Source organism: Vulpes lagopus, chromosome 7, assembly GCF_018345385.1.
Source record: "Vulpes lagopus strain Blue_001 chromosome 7, ASM1834538v1, whole genome shotgun sequence".
NCBI classification, from domain to species: domain Eukaryota; kingdom Metazoa; phylum Chordata; class Mammalia; order Carnivora; family Canidae; genus Vulpes; species Vulpes lagopus.
Genome location: NC_054830.1, coordinates 82,889,605 through 82,911,231, shown reverse-complemented (window position 1 = coordinate 82,911,231; position 21,627 = coordinate 82,889,605). Strand labels below are relative to the sequence as shown.

Genomic DNA, 21,627 nt, shown 5'->3' with positions numbered 1-21,627 from the left:
ATTCATTTTTCCAAATTTGAGCTAGAGAGCAAAGTGAGAAAAGAAAAAAATTTTAAGAGGTAAGAGTGAAAATACATCATAAAAGTACCACCTAACAAATTTCAACCTTTTAGAAATACTTTAAAGTAAAATAGAAAAGCATTTCTCTCCAAGATTTTTCTCCACATCTTGTTTAGAATGGTATTTGGTTTGCAGCCTATGGCAGACAGACTCTGGAAGGCCCCCATGATCCCTACATCTTAATGTTCATACCCTGGGATAATCCTCTCCCATTAAGTGTGAGCAGGACCTGTGGCCGGCTTCTAAGTGATAGAATATAACAAAGGGATTCAATGCCACTTTGGTGACTAGGTTACAATTTTTTAAGACCATGTTGCTAGCACCCTCATCCTAAAGACTCTGCCTGCTGCCTCAGTGAAAAAAGTGGCCATGTTGGGAAGTCCATGTGAAAGTAGCCACGAAGAACCATGGGCACCTTCCAGGCAATAGCCAACAAGAAGATAGAGCCCTGAGTCCTACAATCACAAGAAATGAATTCTTCCAAAAGTCTAAATGAGCTTGGAAGCAGATTCTTTCCTAAATAAGCCTCCAGATGAGAAGTATCCCAAATGACACCTTAATTGCAGCCTGGTTAGACCCTGAGCAGAGGAACTAGCCAAGTCAAGGTCTGATTCACAGAAGCTGTGAGATAACAAGTGTGTAGAATTTTTAAGCTGTTAAATTTGTGGTAATTTGATATGTAATAATAGATACTAATAGCCTCATTCATGGCCTCTCCCAAATTTCAACAAAAACTCTTATGACATCACATATAAAAACTGTAAAAAAAAAAAAACAACAACAACAACCCAAACCCCATAACGACACTGAATACTTGACCAATAGTCAATCTATTCTTAGAATCTCAAAGGGACTATGCCATGAAAAGAACCCATGACATACCAATTATTCTATGCACTAAAAGAAGGACAATTGTTATCAATTCCTGCATAATAAACTGCCCCAAAGCTTTAGCAGTTTAAAACATCTATTAATATTTATTCTCAAAAAGTTAAAGGTAGAATTACCATATGACCCAGCAATTCTACTCTTAGGTATATACCTGAGAGAATTGAAAATATGTGTTCACGCAAAAACTTATACACAAATGTCCGTAGCAGCATTATTCATAGTAGCTAAAAGATGGAAACAACTCAAGTGATTGCATGGATTATCTGAAGATGAATGGATATAAACAAAATAAGGTATGTCCATACAATAGAATATTATTCAGCCATAAAAAGGAAAGAAGTGCTGATACATGCTACAATATCACAAAGCTTGAAAATATTATGCTAAATAAACAGACACAGTCCCATGTTGTGTGATTCCATTTTATATGAAATTTCCAAAAAAGGCAAATCCAGAAGATAGAAAATAAATTACTGGTTGTCAGGGGATGGGAGGAGAGAAGAATTAGGAGATACAGGATTTATTTTCAGGGTGAGGAAGTTGTCTGGAATTAGGTAGTGGTGATGGTTGTGCAATAGTATGAATATACTAAAAACCATTGAATTGTAATTTTGAAAGTAGTAAATTATATGGAATACAAATTTTATCTCAATTTAAAAATTTAAATAAAAATAAATGAAATAAGCGTATATTGTTTCTCACAGCAGTTTCTTTTTTTAAATTTATATATTTATTTTTTATTGGTGTTCAATTTGCCAACATATAGAATAACACCCAGTGCTCATCCCATCAAGTGCCCCCCTCAGTGCCCATCACCCAGTCATCCCCACCCCCCGCCTACCTCCCCTTCCACCACCCCTAGTTCGTTTCCCAGAGTCAGGAGTCTCTCATGTTCTGTCTCCCTCCCTGATATTTCCCACTCATTTTTTTTCCTTTCCCCTTTATTCCCTTTCACTATTTTTTATATTCCCCAAATGAATGAGACCATATAATGTTTGTCCTTCTCTGATTGACTTATTTCACTCAGCATAATACCCTCCACTTCCATCCATGTCGAAGCAAATGGTATTTGTCATTTCTAATGGCTGAGTAATATTCCATTGTATACATAAACCACATCTTCTTCATCCATTCATCTTTCGATGGACACCGAGGCTCCTTCCACAGTTTGGTTATTGTCTCACAGCAGTTTCTGTGGGTCAAGAATTTGGGAGTGAATTGTCTGGGAGATTCTGACCTGAGGTCTCTCATAAGCAGTCAAGATGTCAGATGAAGCTACAGTCATCTTAAGAAGTCCAGACTAAACTGGACTAGAGCTGGAAAAATTGTTTCAAAAGTAGTTCATTCACATGGCTATCATATTGATGCTAGTTGTTGGTGGGAGGCCTTGGTTCCTCTCAATGTCGGTTTCCTCACAGGGCCGAATGAGTATATTTATAACAGAGCAGCTGGCTTTCCCAAAAACAAATGATCAAAAATATAGCAAGGTGGGAGATGCCATATCTTTTATTTCCTAACTTCAGAACCCATGAAAGTACTTTCACAGAAAGTAAGAGATTTTGTTTATCTTCGAATCACTTTTCTTTCCTTATTAAGAAAGTCAGGGTCTTTACCAACTAGAACACTGAGAACACAACCTCCTATTATAGGAATGATAGATAGATGATAGATAGATAGATAGATAGATAGATAGATAGATAGATATTGGAATGTTGTTCTCTATCTCCAATTTATGCTACTTTTTCTACATTATCAGCAACTATAACTCCCATTAACTATGTCAGCATGAAGTGGGGAATGGAGGGAGGGGTGTAGGGCAGCAAAATCAGGTAATAACATTGGGTAAAGAACAGTAGTAGATGGAGCTGGAGAAAGATAAACTCTGGGGAAAATGTATACAGTAAATGATAGATTTTCACAATATCATCTGTTTAGTTACTAGAGAGCTTGACAGTTAGAAGGTTATAGCATCTCAGTCCAGCCAAGCCACACAAAATGAAAGAGTATTAGATTCTGCTACCTGAAAACAGAATACAACCAAATTCAAGAAGGCAAAGAATGAAATCAAAGACCATCTACTTACCATAGAAATATCTCTTATTCAAGTATAAGTCAGTGGGAAAAAAAGCATCAAGCTGATTTTTTAAATGTTGTAGAACAAAGAAAAAGGAATTGCATACTCAGTGTGAGAAGAAACCTCTGAATACAATCTAATTTAAGATCCAGAAAAAGAAAATTATAGAAATCTGTTTGCTGGTTTAGCAGTGTATAAAAAAATAAGACTCTTATCATAAAAAATTAATCCTAGAAAAACTCTTATAGAAAAAATATAAGGAGAACAGTCCAAGATGTAAGAGAACAGGATGAAATGAACATGGAGATGAGTGAGGAAAGAAAAGATATGAACCCAAATATATAATAATATTTAAATCTACATTTGGAGGCAACATTTACAGTATGAAAAAAGATGAGGGGAAAGGAATGGAGAAAATGGGATTTTTAAAAATAATAGTTATGGACAACAAAGAAAGAGAGCTGGACAGAAGAATTATTGATGTTCCTTCCTAAGAAGAAAACTTGAGACAGAAACAGTAATCAAAGATCTATTTTAGGAACATTTTTCTGAGTTGAAAAACACTGGAGTATGAAAGTTAGGAAGGAAAGGGTTGACTCCTTCTCTACACAAGGGTATAAATGACCTCATTCAGATCTCGTTGTAAACATGTCAACCATATTTTTTCCAAGTAATCTCTAGCTGTAGAACATTATCATCAGGATATGCCTGGTCTGTCTAGGTTGCTTATTTTGAATACAGCAGGAATGTCTGGATTTAAGGAACATAGCTGGAGAATAAGGGGTAGTCATGTAAGCATTTTCCTATCCATGTGTAGTTGATGGAATATAAATGAAATGGTCCTTCAAAACCAAAATAGCTCCCTTTGTGAATAAGATTTCCATGCACATTTGTTCAAAATTAATTGGTTCCATGCACATTGTTCAAAATGCGTTGGTTAATCCAAAACCAAAGCCCAAGCCCCAATATGTTAAAAAACAAAAAAGATATTTTGCAAACTTTTGCAACCTTTTGATGATTTCAGGCTTCTCCAGGAAAATAATGCTTTTTCTACCTGGTGTGTTTGCCTCTATTCTTTGAATTATTCAAAAACTTTGATGAGGAGTGAAATCTATGGCTCTTGAGTCTGCTTTGACTTTTGCATTAGAACAAAGATTGAAATAATGAATCATGTTCCAGGTAAGACTAATGACAGTAATAATTGTCACTTACTATGAGCCAGGTACTGTGCTATACATTTTCTATCCATGCTTTCATTGAACCTTAACAACAAACGTAAGCAGTAAAGTCATTATTCTACTTTATGTTGAGGAAACTGATTCTTGGAGAGGGTCATTAGAGGACATTTAAAAGTCTCAACTCAAGTAGCAGAGTTGACATTCAGTCTATGTTATTGGATTGCCAAGCTTGAGTCCTTAACTATTGAGCTTCTTGACTCCCCTTGACAAAAAGATAAATGCATAGACATATTCTGAAAAAAGTTTAGAATTATATGGATAAAGGAAAAACCTTACAGGGATATGTACAAACATGTTGTGCATAAAGGAACCAGGCTGGCCTCAGGCTTTTATTTGCAATGCTAGTGCCAGAATACAATGGAGTAAGATTTTCAGAGTTTTTGGAAGAGAAATGCTCCAAATTCACTCAAATAGATGTGAAGGCAATCAAAAGACAATCTTCTGTGTGTAACAGACTAAAAGTCTCTATTCACCTATCCTATGAAAAAGCAAGAAAGCAAGAAAACAATAACCTTTAAGATTAAGAGACAAATCGAAATTAAAGGGAAAAATAGGAAGATGTAAAAGAATTGGCAACAAGCATTGAAAACCTTTGAAATAAGTCTAAAGAATTATAAACTTGGTTACAAAATGGAATATAGTTGTCAAATTGCAATCCTGATAGAAAGATTATATAATATAAAGACAATTTAAAAAACATAAAAAATTTAAAGTAAACTCCAGATTACATTAACAAAGACTAGAAATGGAGATGAGAAAGGGAAGTGTTGCTTCATCATTCATATATAGAAGAAAATCCAAAGATATCATTTCGTTTCTTATTTTGGTAATTAGAAAAAATATAGGTTAGTAATATTTTTGAAAAAGTTGAAAGAGAACTACTAGTGATCTTCAAAAACAGAAGATAATAAAAGAAAATAAAATCACATAACATATAAGAACATATTATTTTTATATATGAGAATAATAAAATTATAAAAGATATAAGACCAAGTATATACATATTAATTAAATTATCTATGACTTAGTTTCTTATCTATGAGTAGGACTAATAATATCTACCCGAGAAGATATTGTGAAAATGAAAATGGTTACTATACATCAAGTGTTTAGAATGATGTCTAGCACATCATAAGTACTATATAATATTAGCTGTATTATAGTATTCTACTATATTTTAATTTTTTCTATAGTAATACAATGTTACTTTTTAAAGTCCTTACAGTAAGCAGGCATTACTTTTTAAATCAAAAAGAAAAATAAATGTTACTTTTTAAAAATTAGACAACAGTTTTAGGACAAATTTTTCTATCTTCCCTTCTACTATACAAAACAATCAACTTTAAAAATGATTATTATATATATTATACATATATACATTATATATATAATAGAGTGGCATAAAATCTGAGTTTGAGTTTTAAGATCCTTGACCATTATAATTGCACATCCTCTATTTATTTCTCCAAAACTTCTACATTGCCCTTGGTTAGATTCCATTTTTTCTTCTTTAAATTGCACCCCAGGGATTGTAGGCACCAAATGTGATCTCATAAACTTCTAGAATTATAAAATATGCATTAGCAATTGTAACACTTGGCATTACGTTAGAGTACAGAAAATTTGCTATGTCCTATACATCAACATTACCTCAAAGAGGGTCTGAAGAATGCAGCCCAGGTAATTATAAATGCTTGGAGAATCAATAATAATCATGAGAGTAGATATTAATGTATTTTCCACACCTTTCTTTTTCAGGTTAGGTCCATAGAAATAAAGTAGAGGAATGTTCAGAAAATCTGAGCACAAATGTATGTACACCTACACTCCCACCTACCCAGGAGAAAATCCTTAGATTGAAACAATGAATACTTGCAATGTGAACCCAATCAGATCTTTTGATTCCTGGCTGTGTTACATACTCAGAGATTTAGTTTTCAAAGGATATAAAAGGAGAAATGATGAGACAGATGTGGGACAAGTTATACAACACTGCCTACCACAGAAAACAATCCCCTTGCAAAGACAGGCAAGCACCTGTTTTTCTAATTAAAGTTACCTCACATTTAAGAGGACAGAAAAAAGGAGCGATCAAAACCTTTTTCTAACTTCATCACTAGGGGCATATTCATCAGTGTTTTTGTAGAAATTCTCTTTAGTAGAAATTCACACTAGATGACAGCATATAGGCTTCTCTTTGTTTTCTGGTGTTGCTTTTTAAATACTCTTTCTTAGGCATTTTATTGGGGAACTTTGGGAGAGCGTATCAAGTACTCCTGACATGGAATCATGGAAACTCATCACTTCATCTTAAACCACTTTTTCATCAGGCTAAAACTTTACATGACACAAACTGAACTTTAAAATTGTTATTTGGAATTATACCTTCCTTGTGGTCCTTAGCACAACTCTTCAACCGAGTTCTAATATCCTAGAATTAGGAAACTATACTAGCATCCACGTACTCCCCATGTTTTAATGATTTTATTGATTTTTTTTTACATGTCCTCTCAGTCATCACCTTTTCACATTGAATCCATGCTTTTCAACCTTATTCTCTCTTCACCAACACTCTATTGCCTTTGATCACAAAAGCACATTTTCCTAAGACCTTCATATGTGGAAGTACTCAGGGCACTAATAATTTGGTGCTCAAAGAAATATTCTAAAATTTTAGTTCACCCAGTGAAGAAAACCATCAATAAAACAAAAAGACAACTTACTGAATGAGAGAAGATATTTGCAAATGATATATCCTGTAAGGCGTTAATATCCAAAATATACAAAGAACTTTTACAACTCAACACTCAAAAAACAAATGATCTGATTAAAATGCGCACAGGAACCCAATAGACATTTTTCCAAAGAAGACATACAGATGGCCAACAAATACACGAAAAGATGCTCAACACCACGAATCATCAAGGAAATGCAAATCAAAACAATAATGAGCTATCACTTCACACCTGTCAGAACAGCTAAAATCAAAAACACAAGAAATAATAGGTTTTGGCAAGGATGTAAAAGAAAGGGGGGGGAACCCTCCTACACTGTTGGTGGGAATACAAACTGATGCTTCCACTGTAGAAAACAGTATAGAGGGGATCTCTGGGTGGCTCAGCGGTTTGGCGCCTGCCTTTGGCCCAGGGCGCGATCCTGGAGTCCTGGGATCGAGTCCCGCGTGGGGCTCCCGGCATGGAGCCTGCTTCTCCCTCCTCCTGTCTCTCTGCTTTTCTCTCTCTATCATAAATAAAAAAATCTTAAAAAAAGAAAACAGTATAGAAGTTCCTTTAAAAATTAAAAATAGAATTACCATATGATTCAATAATTCCATTACTGGCTTTTTACCCAAAGAAAACAGTAACAGTAACTCGAAAAGCTATATACACCCCTAAGTCTACCGAAGCATTGTTCACAATAGCCAAGATATGGAAGCAACCCAAGAGTCCATCCACAGGTGAATAAAGAAGATGTGGTTTATACATATACAATGGAATATTACCCAGCCATAAAAAAGAATGAAATCATGCCGTTTGCAACAAAGAATGAAATCATGCCATTTGCACAACCTGGGTGGCTCAATGGTTGAATGTCTGCCATCAGATCAGGGTGTGATCCTGGAGTCCTGGGATCGAATCCCACAAGGGCTCCTCACAGGGAGCCTGCATCTCCTTCCTCTGCCTTTCTCTCTGTGTCTCTCATGAATAAATAAGATCTTAAAAAAAAACCACACACACAATAACATGGATGGACTAAGAGGATACAACACAAAGTGAAATAAGTCAGCTAGAAAAAAACAAATGCCTTATGATTTTACTCACATGGAATTTAAGAAACAAAGTAAATGAGCAAACAAAGAGACAAACCAAAACAAACAAAACAAAAAACCCCAGATTCTCAAATATAGAGAACAAACTGGTAATTGCCAGAGGGGAGGTGGGTAGAGGGATGGGTGAAATAGATAAAGGGAATCAAGAGTACATTAACTTGGGGTACCTGAGTGGCTCAGTTGGTTAAGCATCTGACTCCTGATTTCAGCTCATGATCTCAGGGTTTTTACGATTGAGCCCCATGTTGGGCTCAGCACTTGGCACAGAGTTTGCTTGAGATTCTTTCCCCCTCCCATTTCCTCCCCCTCTGTTCCTCCTCCTTTGCTTGCACTCTCTCTTTCTCTCTCTCTCTCTCTCTCTCTCTCTCTCATAAATAAATAAATAAATAAATATATAAAATCTTTAAAAAGAGATGAGCACTGAGAATTATATAGAATTGTTGAAGCATTATGTTCCACATCTGAAACTAATATATATCTTATGTATCTTAATTATACTTGAATTTTAAAAATTAAAAATAAAGAATAAGTCATCATTGATGCAAATAAATAAGTAAAAAAATATTTGTTCAATGTCTATTTAATGGCTGTCAGGAAGAAATTGGCTTCTATTAATAAGAGAGAATACTGCTTGCTTTATATCAAAAATGTGCACCATCAAAAAATATTGAAGTGCAAGCAGCTGACAAAATATTGTCTGAGTATTCACTGCCTCTCCCATTTCCTCTTAACAAGAGTGGATTTTGGCTGCAGGACAGGCACCCAGACCTTCCTTTGCTCTGCTAAACCTGAGAAATAAGCACATTTGGAGGAAAAAAACAAACCTAAAGAAACCAGAGAAACTTGGTTATTCTCCATCATAAAGGGCTAAGTAGAAAGGGAAGGAGAACAGAGAAGACCAACACAGGGCTGAGTAATAGAAGAGTTTGCAGGAGAAAAGAGAGAGGGATCATTCACTTCAAAAACCACTGCCAGACATGTGCGCGTGAGTGCTGTGTGTACGCCTGGGTCTGCGTGAGAAGGGGATGGAATTGAAGAACATTCTCTTCCAGAACATTTACTATTTATTAATCATATTCTGCCATTTTGGCATTTTGTCAAAAGATACTGAGAAGATATGAAATGCTTCCAATTATATTTTCCTGTCCTAATCATGGGATGTATTTTTTCATTCATGTAACACCACAGGGTGATAGGTCCAAGTGGAGCTCCAGATATATGTGGGTTACAAAGATAAGCCATTTATTAGATAGGCTGACCATAAAAAAACAATTTAGTGTCTTGAAATTGCCTCCATTTCACTGTTTTTCCATCTTTTATGATTAGACAGCCATTTGCCTCTTGATCTTCACCAGTAACAGCAATAAATGGTAACATGCAGATATAGATGTAGTTCAGCTATCTTTAAAAACGTGTTTTAGCAGATTTTCTGATAGTAAAACATTTGCTAATTTTTTGGCAATTCTTGTTTTCTCCATAGATTTCCTTTGTGATTTTTTTGAACCAGACAACTTCTTGCAAGGCATATTTAAATTTTACATATTTACATGGCAGTTGACAGGTTAGAAATAAAATAAGTTATCCATTCCAGATAAATAGCACCATGTCATGTGTCATGGGTTGTGTCCCCCACAAAAAAAGATATGTTGAAGCTCTAACCTCCAATACCTCAGAATGTGACTTTATCTGGAAATAGAGTCTTTTAAGAAGTGATAAAGTTAAAATAGATCATTAGAATGAACCCCAATCCAATATGACTGGTGTCCTTATAAAAAATGGAAATTTGGACATAGAGATAGACTTGCACTAGGGAGGACAAGATGAAGAGATATAGGGAGAATGTCATGTGGGGGTGGTGGACTGGAGTTCCACAGGTAAACCAAGGGACATCTGGGACTGTTAGGAGTTATTTGAACAGTTAGTCAGTCAGAGCCAGGGTCCCCAACAAGAAAATATGCTGTCAGAACAGCTCAAATAAAACAGCACTGACATTCTGTTTTCCAGCTTAGACAGGACTGCACTGACATTCTGCTTTTAAGCCTTTGCACAAATGACTTCTGGAAAATGTCCTAGAATAAGACAATTAACCATAAAAGCATTGTCAATATCATGGGCAAGGGGCAGTTAAGACTTAAGCCTTCGGATGTCAGCCAAAAAAAAGGACCATCAGCACATGGACATTAACCTAATAAGTAGACAGACACGTGACCAAAGCCCTGATTGGCAGGACTCAGCACACCCTGATTGCTTAAGAAAGTTCCGCAAAAGAGCTCATAAAACCCCCTAAACTTAGAAACTCCTAGGGCAACTCACTCAGGCCCCTCTCCCTCTCCAGGAGCTTCATACTCTTGCTCAATAAACTTTGCTTTGCTGCCCACTACTCTTTGGTCTACCTCTTCATTTTTCGAAGCAGCTCAACCAAGAACCCAGGCACTAAGGGAACAAAACTCCTGTAATGAGACTACCAGAAGCTGGAAAAGGCAAAAGAGAATCCTTACACTATAGGTTTTAGAGAGAGCATGGCCCTACCAAAACCTTAATTTCAGATGCTTGTAGCCTCCAGAATAGTGAGACAATACATATTTGTTGTTCTAAACCACCGAGTTTGTAGTATTGTGTCATGGCACCCCAGCCAACAAATACAACAAAGTTCACCTTGATTATGTTGTCTCCCTTCACAAGATTGGGTCAATTTGCATTTTTTAAGTATTTAAGGAATTGTTCATGGAAACCTGAGTTAATTAGAACCATATCCTCAATGTATTCTAATTTAATTTCAGCATTTCAGCCTGATGCCCAGGTGAGTCTCCTGGCTCATTGTCAACCACTTAATATGACTTGGTTAACCCCCATCTCATCTGTCTCAATCCTGGGGCAGAGCTCAGCAATATAATCAAAATGTCCCTTCTCACATTACTAGTTTCTTCTTACACTGAAATTTTAATTGTGCTTTGTGCTCCAGCAAAATGTTCTTGGCTTTAACATGGCTGTATCATAATGGCTAAGTCAGAATAGTTAATACCTGCCCCAAACTAGCAATCCAGGAGCAAGTCAGCAACACTAGTATCCAGATACACTGAGATTGATCCAGGTTCCACCTCAATGATATCCACTGCCTGAAGACTGTGGAAAAAGACAACATAGGAAAGATGTCCTTAGGGAATCTTTCTCTGCCCTAACACCCTCCCTCTCTAACTGCTCAAACACACTCCAATCCTGATATCTGAAGGGAGGCCTTAGGTGAGGCTAGAATAACCCAGATCATAGAGATTAAGATATAGGAGATGCCACATTCTAGCTGCATTTCAGGCTGGTGCTACTGATGGTCATACCAGAATTGTTACAAGGCAATAAATGATTGATCATCAGATGGATTGTATCCATCTGCACTCAGCCACTTGGGTAACCAGTTCAGTCTTTTCCATAGTCTCCTACTGCGTCCAATTTATGTAAATCAACTTTGGTATAAATTGATTGCAATGTTTCCCTAGCTCTTCTTCCCATCAATATCCCCTGCAATATGACTTTGCAGCTCCTCATACTTAGAGAGAGAGGAACTAGACTTGCAACTTGCTTGAACCACTATAATACAGCAAAAGTGATGGTGTACTAGTTTCACATGGCCTCAAAAGGCTGTGCACACTTCCGCTATATCTCTTTGGACCCCTGGCTCTACCATAGAAAAAGCCTGGCAAACCTAATAGGGGATGGTGGACCATGTGAAGAAGAAAGACGGGGCTCCAACAGACAACTAGCCAATCCCCATAGGCTTAGCCTTAGCAAAGCTGCAGCTGACCACAGACACATGGAGCCCATTTGAAACCAAAAGATTTGCCTAAATGAATTCAGACTAAATTGCTGAACCATAAAATTATGAGCTCAAGAGTCATTCTTTTTTAAGTCATTACGTTTTGGAGAAGTTTGTTTTGCAGAAATAATAAATGATAGCAATAACAAAGACATCCTTCCATTAATGATATAAAAATTATCAGTGTGATTTTTTTAAAAATTTTATTATTATTATTTATTTATGATAGTCACAGAGAGAGAGAGAGAGACAGAGACACAGGCAGAGGGAGAAGCAGGCTCCATGCACCGGGAGCCCGATGTGGGATTCGATCCCGGGTCTCCAGGATTGCGCCCTGGGCCAAAGGCAGGCGCCGAACCGCTGCGCCACCCAGGGATCCCTCAGTGTGATATTTTTAAAAAATACTTGAAATCATGGGTCTGATGTGCTAATATATTTTTCTAATATACAATAAAATGAATAGGTTGCTATTAAATTCTCTCACAAACATTAAAGAAATTGGGAAAAAGAAGATACTATTCCAGGCAAGGCAGATGGTCAAGAGGACACTTAGAGAGGAGAGGAAATTTAAGTAGATTTGGAAGAACATGTAGGATGTGACTGCATAGAGATCAGCCAGGACAAAAAACTGGATTAGGGAGGAAAAGGATACTCTACAAATATACAGTACATTTGTGGGACAGTGAATAATTCAGCATGGTTAAGACATTGTTTTGTGAAGTTCTAAATCTGGAAAAAGAATTTGGTTTTGAGAAAAACTTTAAAGGAAATTAATGTTTTCAGTTGAAAAGCTAAAAAAAAAATCACCATCTGTTCTTTCAAACTGAGACCAATGTATTTCAACACATTCTAACCTCACTTTTAACCTAAAGAAGTTGATTTTTAGGATCACAACTCTCCTTTAAAGTCCTTTTTCATGATAAGGAACAGAGAATGACTTGCCATTCCTACATTAAATGATTTGGACGCAGTATGAGGCAGTTCTAGAGCTGGTAACAAAGTAAACAGAAAATGCGAGTGACACCAGCTGATGCTTGTTCAGCAGTTAATGAGCTGTGTTACTTTGAGCAATGACATGTCTCTGGATCTCAGCCTCCTTATTCATCAAATGCATAGGGTTAAACCAGATGATCTCAAAGATCCCTTCCAGCTCTAAAATTCTGTCATTCTCTGTCAGAGGTTTAGTCAGACAAGCAGTCATCAAGAGATGGTCAAATTCAGTGCTGATTCAGCCCACTGGGCTTCTGAGTTCTTAAGGGCAGAAATGATGTGGTCCTGGTTTACCAAGCCCTGAGTGCCGCTCCATGTGTAACAGCTCAGTGTTACTCAGGATCTTTCGTGTGTGTGTGTGTGTGTGTGTGTGTGTGTGTGTGTGTGTGTGTGTTGAAACGAGGGTGAATAATGATAAAGTTAGGGTCTTATGACTATATTATATTTAGTCAGTCTGAAAGATTATTATGTTTCTAAGAAGTACTTAAGAGATTGAGTCACACTTTGCCTGCAAATACTGTCGTCAGGGTTAGCAAATTTCCAAAGCCAGATATCCTTAAAGGGAGCTCCTGGTGATCTCGTCTGGCAATTCAAAACAGCATCTGTTACAGCACTCAAAACAAAGCCCACTGTCACTGAAATGAATGATAAATGGGAAAGGAGAAGAAGAGAAAGCCTTCTCAGAATCACCACTTATTCAATATCCATCCATTCACTCCAACCCTTTCTAGATTGGAGGCACTGTTGTAGGCATCGGAGTATAGCAAGGAACAAAACCAATGAACAATCCCTGCCCTTATGGACCATACAATCTGTTTCCAATTATTCCTTCTTTTTTTTAAAAAGATTTTATTTATTTGTTAATGAGAGACAGAGAGAGAGAGAGAGAGAGAGAGAGAGGCAGGCTCCATGCAGGCAGAGGGAGAAGCAGGCTCCATGCAGGGAGCCCGATGCGGGACTCAATCCCTGGACCCCAGGATCACACCCTGGGCCAAAGGCAGGCACTAAACCGCTGAGCCACCCAGGGATCCCCAATGGCTGAGAGGAAAGCAAGTGCACAGGGAGGGCAGGTGCATTCCATTTGGAAAATGGTGGTGGTTCTGTGTGGCTGGAGCAGTCATTCTCCTGGAGCAGTCATTCTACACCTCACTGCACAGGAAGATCACCAGGAGAGCCTTTCCAACTACAGATACCTTGACCCTACCACCAGATTGATAAAGTCAGAATCTTTAGGGGTAGAGTACAGGCCTCCCTGTACTCTAAAAATTTTTTAATTTAAATTTTAAAGCTCTTCAGGTTCTAAACAACTCTAAACTATAGCCAAGGTAGAGAACTATTAGGCTAGAATAGCATTTCTCAAATTTTAATGAAAATTCTAAGAGGTTATCAGTCCTGAGTTATCAGACTTCTCCTGGGGTCATGTCCCCTTGGATCTTCCCTCCTTCACTTTAAGCACTGCATTCTAGCACCACCTCCATTCCCATGCCATCCCCTACTCCCAACTCAAGCAGGGTGCAGTACCCTGGTCCTTGGTTTATCCAGTACTGGACAGAAAGAGCTGAAAGTCAGAGACTCTATATCTGGCTGGCAGTGACTGGCTGGGTGACCAAAACTAACTCACTTCTGTAGGCTTCAGTTGTCTCATTTTGTTAATCTAGCCTCAAGAGTTGGATTAAACAATCATTAAGGAAACCCAATATAAAATTCTATAATTACATTGAAAGCATTTGCTTAACATGATTATGTTATTGAAAATATATTGTGTAATCTCAAGCCTTTTTTCCCTGGATATAGAATAAGTTTTATTTTTTTTTAAATACAGAATCTATCTTTATAAGCTCAGTATCACGGTGTAGAAAGATAAGACTTATGAAATATTAACTAATGTTTTGCCCCCAGATTTCTCCCCCCTGCCCTTCTCTCCTAGTCCAGTAGATGATTCTGTGCTTTCTGCCTCAGGGAGAGTGACACATTTGAAAGTAGAAAAATGGGTGTCTTCCCTGCTTTAGTTTCCATAAGTCTAAGCCTTTAGGGCAGAGGCTGTAAAATGGTGGCCTTAGGGGCAAAATTGGGCCATGGAAAGTGTGTTTTGTTTTGTTTTGTTTTGTTTTTACTCACAGTGACTATTTTTCCAAAATGAATTAATTTCCAACATTTAAAATCAGGAAAGTTTGCATAATGTGAAAATTTCCAGCTTCTTCTTGAAAAACAAATGGGAAGATTTGGTAACTTTGGACTTCAAAGAGAGATCCAAAGCATCTTTTTTCCTAGATCAAAGTGTCCTGGAAAGAAGCAAGACCACAGAGCCTTAGCTCGGGCTAAGAGCCACATGCAGCCCCAGGGATTCATCATGAAGATAGTGTCCTGGTCTGCCAGGACCAGGACAGAAGATAGAAAACTCAGTGGTAACACGTGTGGTCCCACAGCCAGGGACTCAGTGGATCAAGGATGGATCTCAGCACATGATTTTGTATACAAATGACAAAAAAGACAGATACTTCCAATTATACCCATCTCAGTCCTAGGTAGGCACTTCAGTTCTAGGTAAGTGCCCCCAGATTTGTCACACAATCCTTTGGGGCAGAGAGAGAAATAGAAAATCCCAAACAGAGGGATTAAGTCTCTGTCACATGAAAGGAATGGAGACTCAAAATAGAAATTAATTTGAATTTTAGAAAGGTAAAAGAAGGGCAGCCCAGGTGGCTCAGCGTTTAGTGCCGCCTTCAGCCCAGGGTGTGGTCCTGGAGACCCAGAATTGAGTCCCACGTCAGGCTCCCTGCATGGAGCCTGCTTCTCCCTCGGCCTGTGTCTCTGCCTCTCTCTCTCTCTCTCTCTCTCTCTCTCAATCTCTCTCTGTGTGTCTCTCATGAATACAGAAATAAAATCTTAAAAAAAAAAAAAAAAAGAAAGAAATGTATCTTTTCTGCATGCCTCAGTTTGGGACCTAGATATGTACTCATTATAAAAGGCAGTCAACACAGTAAAATTGTGCTTATCTACTTGTTTTTTATGTGAACACACCCTTTTAAAAAGACATCAGGAGGGCAGCCCTGTGGCTCAGCAGTTTAGTGCTGCCTTTGGCCCAGGGCCTGATCTTGGAGACCCAGAATCGAGTCCCACATCGGGCTCCCTGCATGGAGCCTGCTTCTTCCTCTGCCTGTGACTCTGCCTCTCTCTCTCTCTCTCTGTATGACTCTCATGAATAAATAAATACAATCTTTTTTTAAAAATTAAAAAAAATAACAAATAAAAATAAAAGGACATCAGGTATAGATGAGAACAGTGGTAAGAACATACAACTATGGCTGAATCTTCTCTTCCTGAGACAAAGAACTGGTTCATTTTGAAGAGTTTGGAGATGGGCTTGATCTGGACATGTGGTTCTTGACATAATTGGATCATGGACTCCTTTGAGTAGCTTATAAAAGATAGAGAACTTTTGTCCCAAAAGTGATACATTGACACTAAATTTTGTGTATAATTCCAGGGGCTTCCCTGGAATTATTCCCCTTCAGAAGCCCATCTGTGGATCTCAAGAAAACCTTCCCCACAGGGGCTGCCTATGCCTGACACTCTCCCTGTCCCCATTTTCTTCCAGAGACTTTCAGTGAATAAAAGAAAATCCTCAGCCTATTTGGAACACAAAGAAAACTGCCTCCCACAGTCTGTCACCCTGTCACCCTCACCATCTGCAGCCATTTAAAGTGCTTGCCCATTCCCAACCCCCATGGAGCCATCCTGCATGGAGGTCAGGTGTGTTCTGAACTCTGCCCTGAGTACCTTCTTTGGGGCTGCCTGACATCAATGCACATTATAAATAGAAGGGGATGAGGCCCTGAGTGCTCACCTCACTTCTGGCAGGAGATGCTTAGATTTGCCGCCTGTCAGGAAATTCACTCTGAACACAAAAGAATCCTGGACAAGAGACGGTCAGTCAGAAAGAGTGCAGAAGTATGTGGCTGAAGGTGAGGCAGAAAGCACACTGTGCCAACTGGAAGGCGTAGCACACTGTTCAGTTGACTCAGCTAATGCAAACCTCCATCCAGACACCACACCACATTGCTGGAGCCTCCTTTGTGGGAACAACTGGTTTGACTTGATGGCACCATGGAAAAAAAAATAGAAGCTAGTAACATGAGTCTGGTCATGGAGGACTGACTCACCCATCACACATACACTGGGCACTACTGTACATTGGGCCCTGGGCCAGGTACTCTGGAATCCCAGGTGCACCCACCTTCCTGCCCTCCAGGAGCACATCCACCATGCAAGAGGTTGGGGCCAGGCAATACTCACATCATGTCCTCAATGTGGTCAAGGTTACCCCTGGCTCCACTGACCTACTGTGAGGCCTCCAGAAAGTTGCTTTCTCCTCAAGAGCCTCATTTTCCTTATTTGAAACATGAAGATGTTGGACATGACGATCCTGAAGGTTCTCTTCCAGGCTGTAAAAATTCTCTGATTCCTTTGGCCTACATACAAAGCTTTTGCAGGAAATTTTATTGCTATCTTTGAGCCACTAGATGGCAATTGTACTTAGTTAAGGAGGAATGCTGACTTGGAAGAATCACTGTTGAGGAGAAAGAAAAAGAAGAAAGAAAAGAAAGAAGAAAGAAAGAAAGAAAGAAAGAAAGAAAGAAAGAAAGAAAGAAAGAAAGAAAAAAGAAAGACAGAAAGATGCTTAAGGAAGGGAGGAATTGTGTAGAATTAAACAGATGACATTGAAATGCAAAGCAGCTAATAGTGTCTGCTATCCATATAATAAAATAGGCTTAAACAGTTATCAAACCAATATATCTAACTCATCTGTGCTGATTCAGCAGGCACTTGTCTCGTGGCTGTGGTTTGGGAGCAGGCAGCAGAGTGCTCTGCACTGATTTCAAGAGACCTACTTCCAGTCCCAGCTGTTCCTCTATGAGGCTGTTGGACTTTGGTGATTCACCCATCCTCCCTCTGTCTTGGTCTCTGCATCTTTAAAAGGAGAAGGAGCTCAACCATACTCTGTAAATTAGCCCCTAGCTCTAGCATTATATGAGTATCTAGATAAGATTGCCAAATGCCACTTAATAAAGATTTCCAGCACTAAATACAAATGAGAAATTCCAATATTGTTGACCTCTAGGACAAGAGAAAGAAGCCTTATTGCCACATACACATTTTCAACACAACATGCTGCTACCACCATTTGAGGCAGCTTGAGAAGTATCTGCCCCTGGCCAAAGCAGTCATTGCTAAATTAAGGTAAACATCCTTTAAACCTGAAATTTGCTTCTGCCCAAGGGAGTGTGCAGTAGACCCAACTTGTCTGGCAGACAAACTGTCTCATCCACGAGCAGGCAAACAGCTTCCAATGGAAGATCCACAGGAAAGCTCTGGGGCTCCTTTTCCAGGCCACTACCATTTCTTTCTGTTCTTTGTTACTTCACCTGGCTTCATTTCCTCCCACTTTCCTTCCTCTGGATGTGTCTAATTTCACTCTGGTGGGGACAGGGAGGTACTCATGGCTCTCAAGAACAGAAAATATCCCTTGCTAGTGCTATAGACACAAATGAGTTAGCACACCAATCTAAAGCCATTTCTTAAAGTGTAGTCTATTGACTATGTGTATTAGAATTAGTTACTAAATGTGCTAAAAATGTACATTCTAGGGGCACCTGGCTAGCTCAGTTGTTGGAGCGTGTGACTCTTGATCTTGGGATTGAGTTTGAGCCCCACATTGGGTGTAGAGATTACTTAAAAATAAAATCTTTTTAAAAAATGCACATTCAAATCCCACCTGGATCTGCTGAAACAGGATCACTATAGGGAAGCCTGGAATGTGATTTTCACAAGCACCCAGAAGATACTAAAGTTTGAGCTCCATTACTTGATAACAAAGCCCCTCATCAAGGTCAAGGTTACTTGAGTTACAGGCCATTTTGTAGAATTCTAGGCACTGAAACTGGAATAAGGGCTAATGGTGCATGATTTGAGAAGACATATGTGGTATTTGTTGACACAGAAAAAAAATATCTGAGAGAGGTAGCTCAGGTGGGACTTCTCTGAGTGGCACTGCTTCTGTAGAATCCAGGCCTGCTCATTTTCTTTTCTTTTCTTTTTTTAATATTTTATTTATTTATTCACGAGAGACACAGAGAGAGAGAAAGGTAGAGACAAAGGCAGAGGGAGAAGCAGACTCCATGCAGGGTATCTGATATGGGACTCGATCCTGGGTCTCCAGGATCACGCCCTGGGCTGAAGGCGGTGCTAAACCACTGAGCCACCTGGGCTGCCCTCATTTTCTTTAAAGGTGGAAAAATTTACATTTTCTTTCCCAAATTCATCAGAACCAAGGACAGCAACTCATCCTAATTAGCCATCTCACAAGAGATTGGTAAATAAACCAGAATGTTATTTCATTAATTATAAGGAAAGACAGAACTGTTAAGCAAACTGGAATATTCATATCAGCATGCCAGGGAGTTGTCCTTTTTTAGAAAAATCTACATAGGAAGACAAATTACCCTTAGCAAGCGGTTTGAGGCGTATGGAAGTTAGATGATGTTAAGATCATGAAATGTGGTAACCAGAGACACAATCTTCGTCAAAGGAAGGGAGATAAGAACAGACCTGCCTGCCATTTAACTAAGCACCTGCTATGGATAGACACTGTCCCTATTTTTAATCTTGTAAGGAATATACTTGGCAAAGGAACAAGAATCTCTTTGCTAGCTGGTCTGAGCACCCTGTGTGTGAAGACCCAATGATAAATCCTTGCTGTCTTGGGTGGGGGATGCTATTTTTTCCCTAGATCCTGGTGGCCATCACATGTATCAACTCGGTCTTTATTCTGTTTCATTATAAGACAACTGAACAGGATTCTGAGATGCACGTTAGTCCTACTGACTAATAAAATGTCTTAGGGCAATTTCTGCTGCAAATAGGGTTCTAGCTCATTACCCATAATTTTGTTTGCATTTTCAACCTAATCTGCAAATTACTAAATACATATTATAGCAAAATGAGGCATAACAAAGGAAATATTTGTGTTCTTACTGAACTATGTTCAAATTATGGGCATGTTTGATTCTTAACATCTCTTCTAATTTATAGCCGAAGCAGCCTTAGATGGAATGGAGGCAACCTGCACAGGCAGTGCACTTCTAACCTATACATATCTGAGTTTCAGACTCAGCTTCCAGTCTAGGTCACAATGGTGTGCACAGACTCCCTGATGTTTCATGGGTCCACCTTGTTACCATTAGTTAATGTCATGTCAGGTCTACTGATGTGATATGTCATCTTGAGGTTTATAGGTTAAATTTTTCCTATAATCAACTTAAATTTAGGGGAAAACACAAAGCCAAAGAAAGCACATGTATTGAAGGCTTGCTTATGCTTGTAACAGCTGCTGGGACTGCTGAAATAGAAAACACTGGCTTCTTTCCCAAGATCTTATATTTAAAGTAAAAATATAATAGCATTGTATATATAAAATGGTCAAAGCTTTGGAGAAATAATACTCTTAGCCCTGGTCCACATTTTCCTATTTCAATGAAGAGAATGGGATTATCACATAGAAGAAAGCCTAAGGCATAGATAATACAAAATAAATAATTTACCAGACATTTGTATTTTCATTCATGATGCACTTTTAAATTCTACAGTACAATGTGGAAATAGAAGTAAAGTGTTCTGAAAAACATATTTTAGTGTAGGCATTCTCTGACCACACTATCCTATCTTTTTAGAACTTTCTAGCCTCTGACCCTACTTGGTCTCTGATCTTTATAAGATCTTCAGCAACATGAGTAGTTCATTTATCTCAGCCTTTCACTTTGCATCAGTCCCTTCCTGCATCACCCTTCCCTCTCCTGCCCAAATCCTATAGCCCATCAGTTCTACTCTCTACCTAGATAACCCAACTCCTTCATCCCTTTGCCCTGATATTACTTCTGTTTTATAATCCCCAGTTCTGAATAACCCAAACATATCTATCTTCTCCAGCTCTGCACACTAGTAGCCAAGCATTAAAGAAATACACACAGCTCGGTGGATTGATGCTACCATAGTGTTGGGATTTCCAGTCTCATCTGGGTCACCAGTGCTGCTAGCCAACCCTATCTGTTTCCCCAGTCACTGTTCTTTTAATCTTCTTCTCCATGGTAGGCCCAAGCTTGTGCCACTTTTCTAATGCTCTGTAGCCTACCTCAAGTATTCCCATTTTCTTTACCTTATGAATTAAGATGACGAGGATGAGGTTCCTCAGTTCTCTATTCCCTCTCATGAATTTATCTATACCCAGTGACTTAAGAGGATGTATGCCTCAAGGCCAGTATCAGCGCTCTTGAATTTATTCTCCCCCATTTCCATTCAGGAAGTTGTTCTATCAAATGATTCATTTGTTCTGTTTCTTCAACTTCTCCTTCCTTCTGGTTTCATCTCATCTAAACTTAATCATGTTCAAGTCTCTTCTAAAAAATAACAAATAAAACTCCCACCATCCTACATGCCTTCCCTGGCTATCACTGGATACATTTTTCTCTTATATCCAGGTCTCTGGAGTCATCTCCATTCAGCTTTGTCACTTCTTTGCTCTGCCCCACAAATCTACAGAAACTGCTTATCCTAAAGTCATCAATAACTTCCTTATTGTTAAAGCCAGTGAGTAGCTGGTTATTTCATACTTGACTTCTCTGAGATATTTGGCATCACTATCTGCTTTCCTTTTGAAATTCTCTTCTCTAATTCCCTGTAG

General features: G+C 38.5%; 1 long non-coding RNA gene across 1 annotated transcript in view; it reads right to left on the bottom strand.

The window, feature by feature from the left end:
• Window positions 1–2,096: 2,096 nt before the first annotated feature.
• The window catches only part of LOC121495908, a 46,489-nt gene continuing 26,958 nt past the window's right edge, over window positions 2,097–21,627 (bottom strand). The window contains exon 3 of the long non-coding RNA XR_005989067.1: window positions 2,097–2,143. This is a non-coding gene — a long non-coding RNA (uncharacterized LOC121495908). The remainder of the gene's footprint in view (window positions 2,144–21,627) is intronic.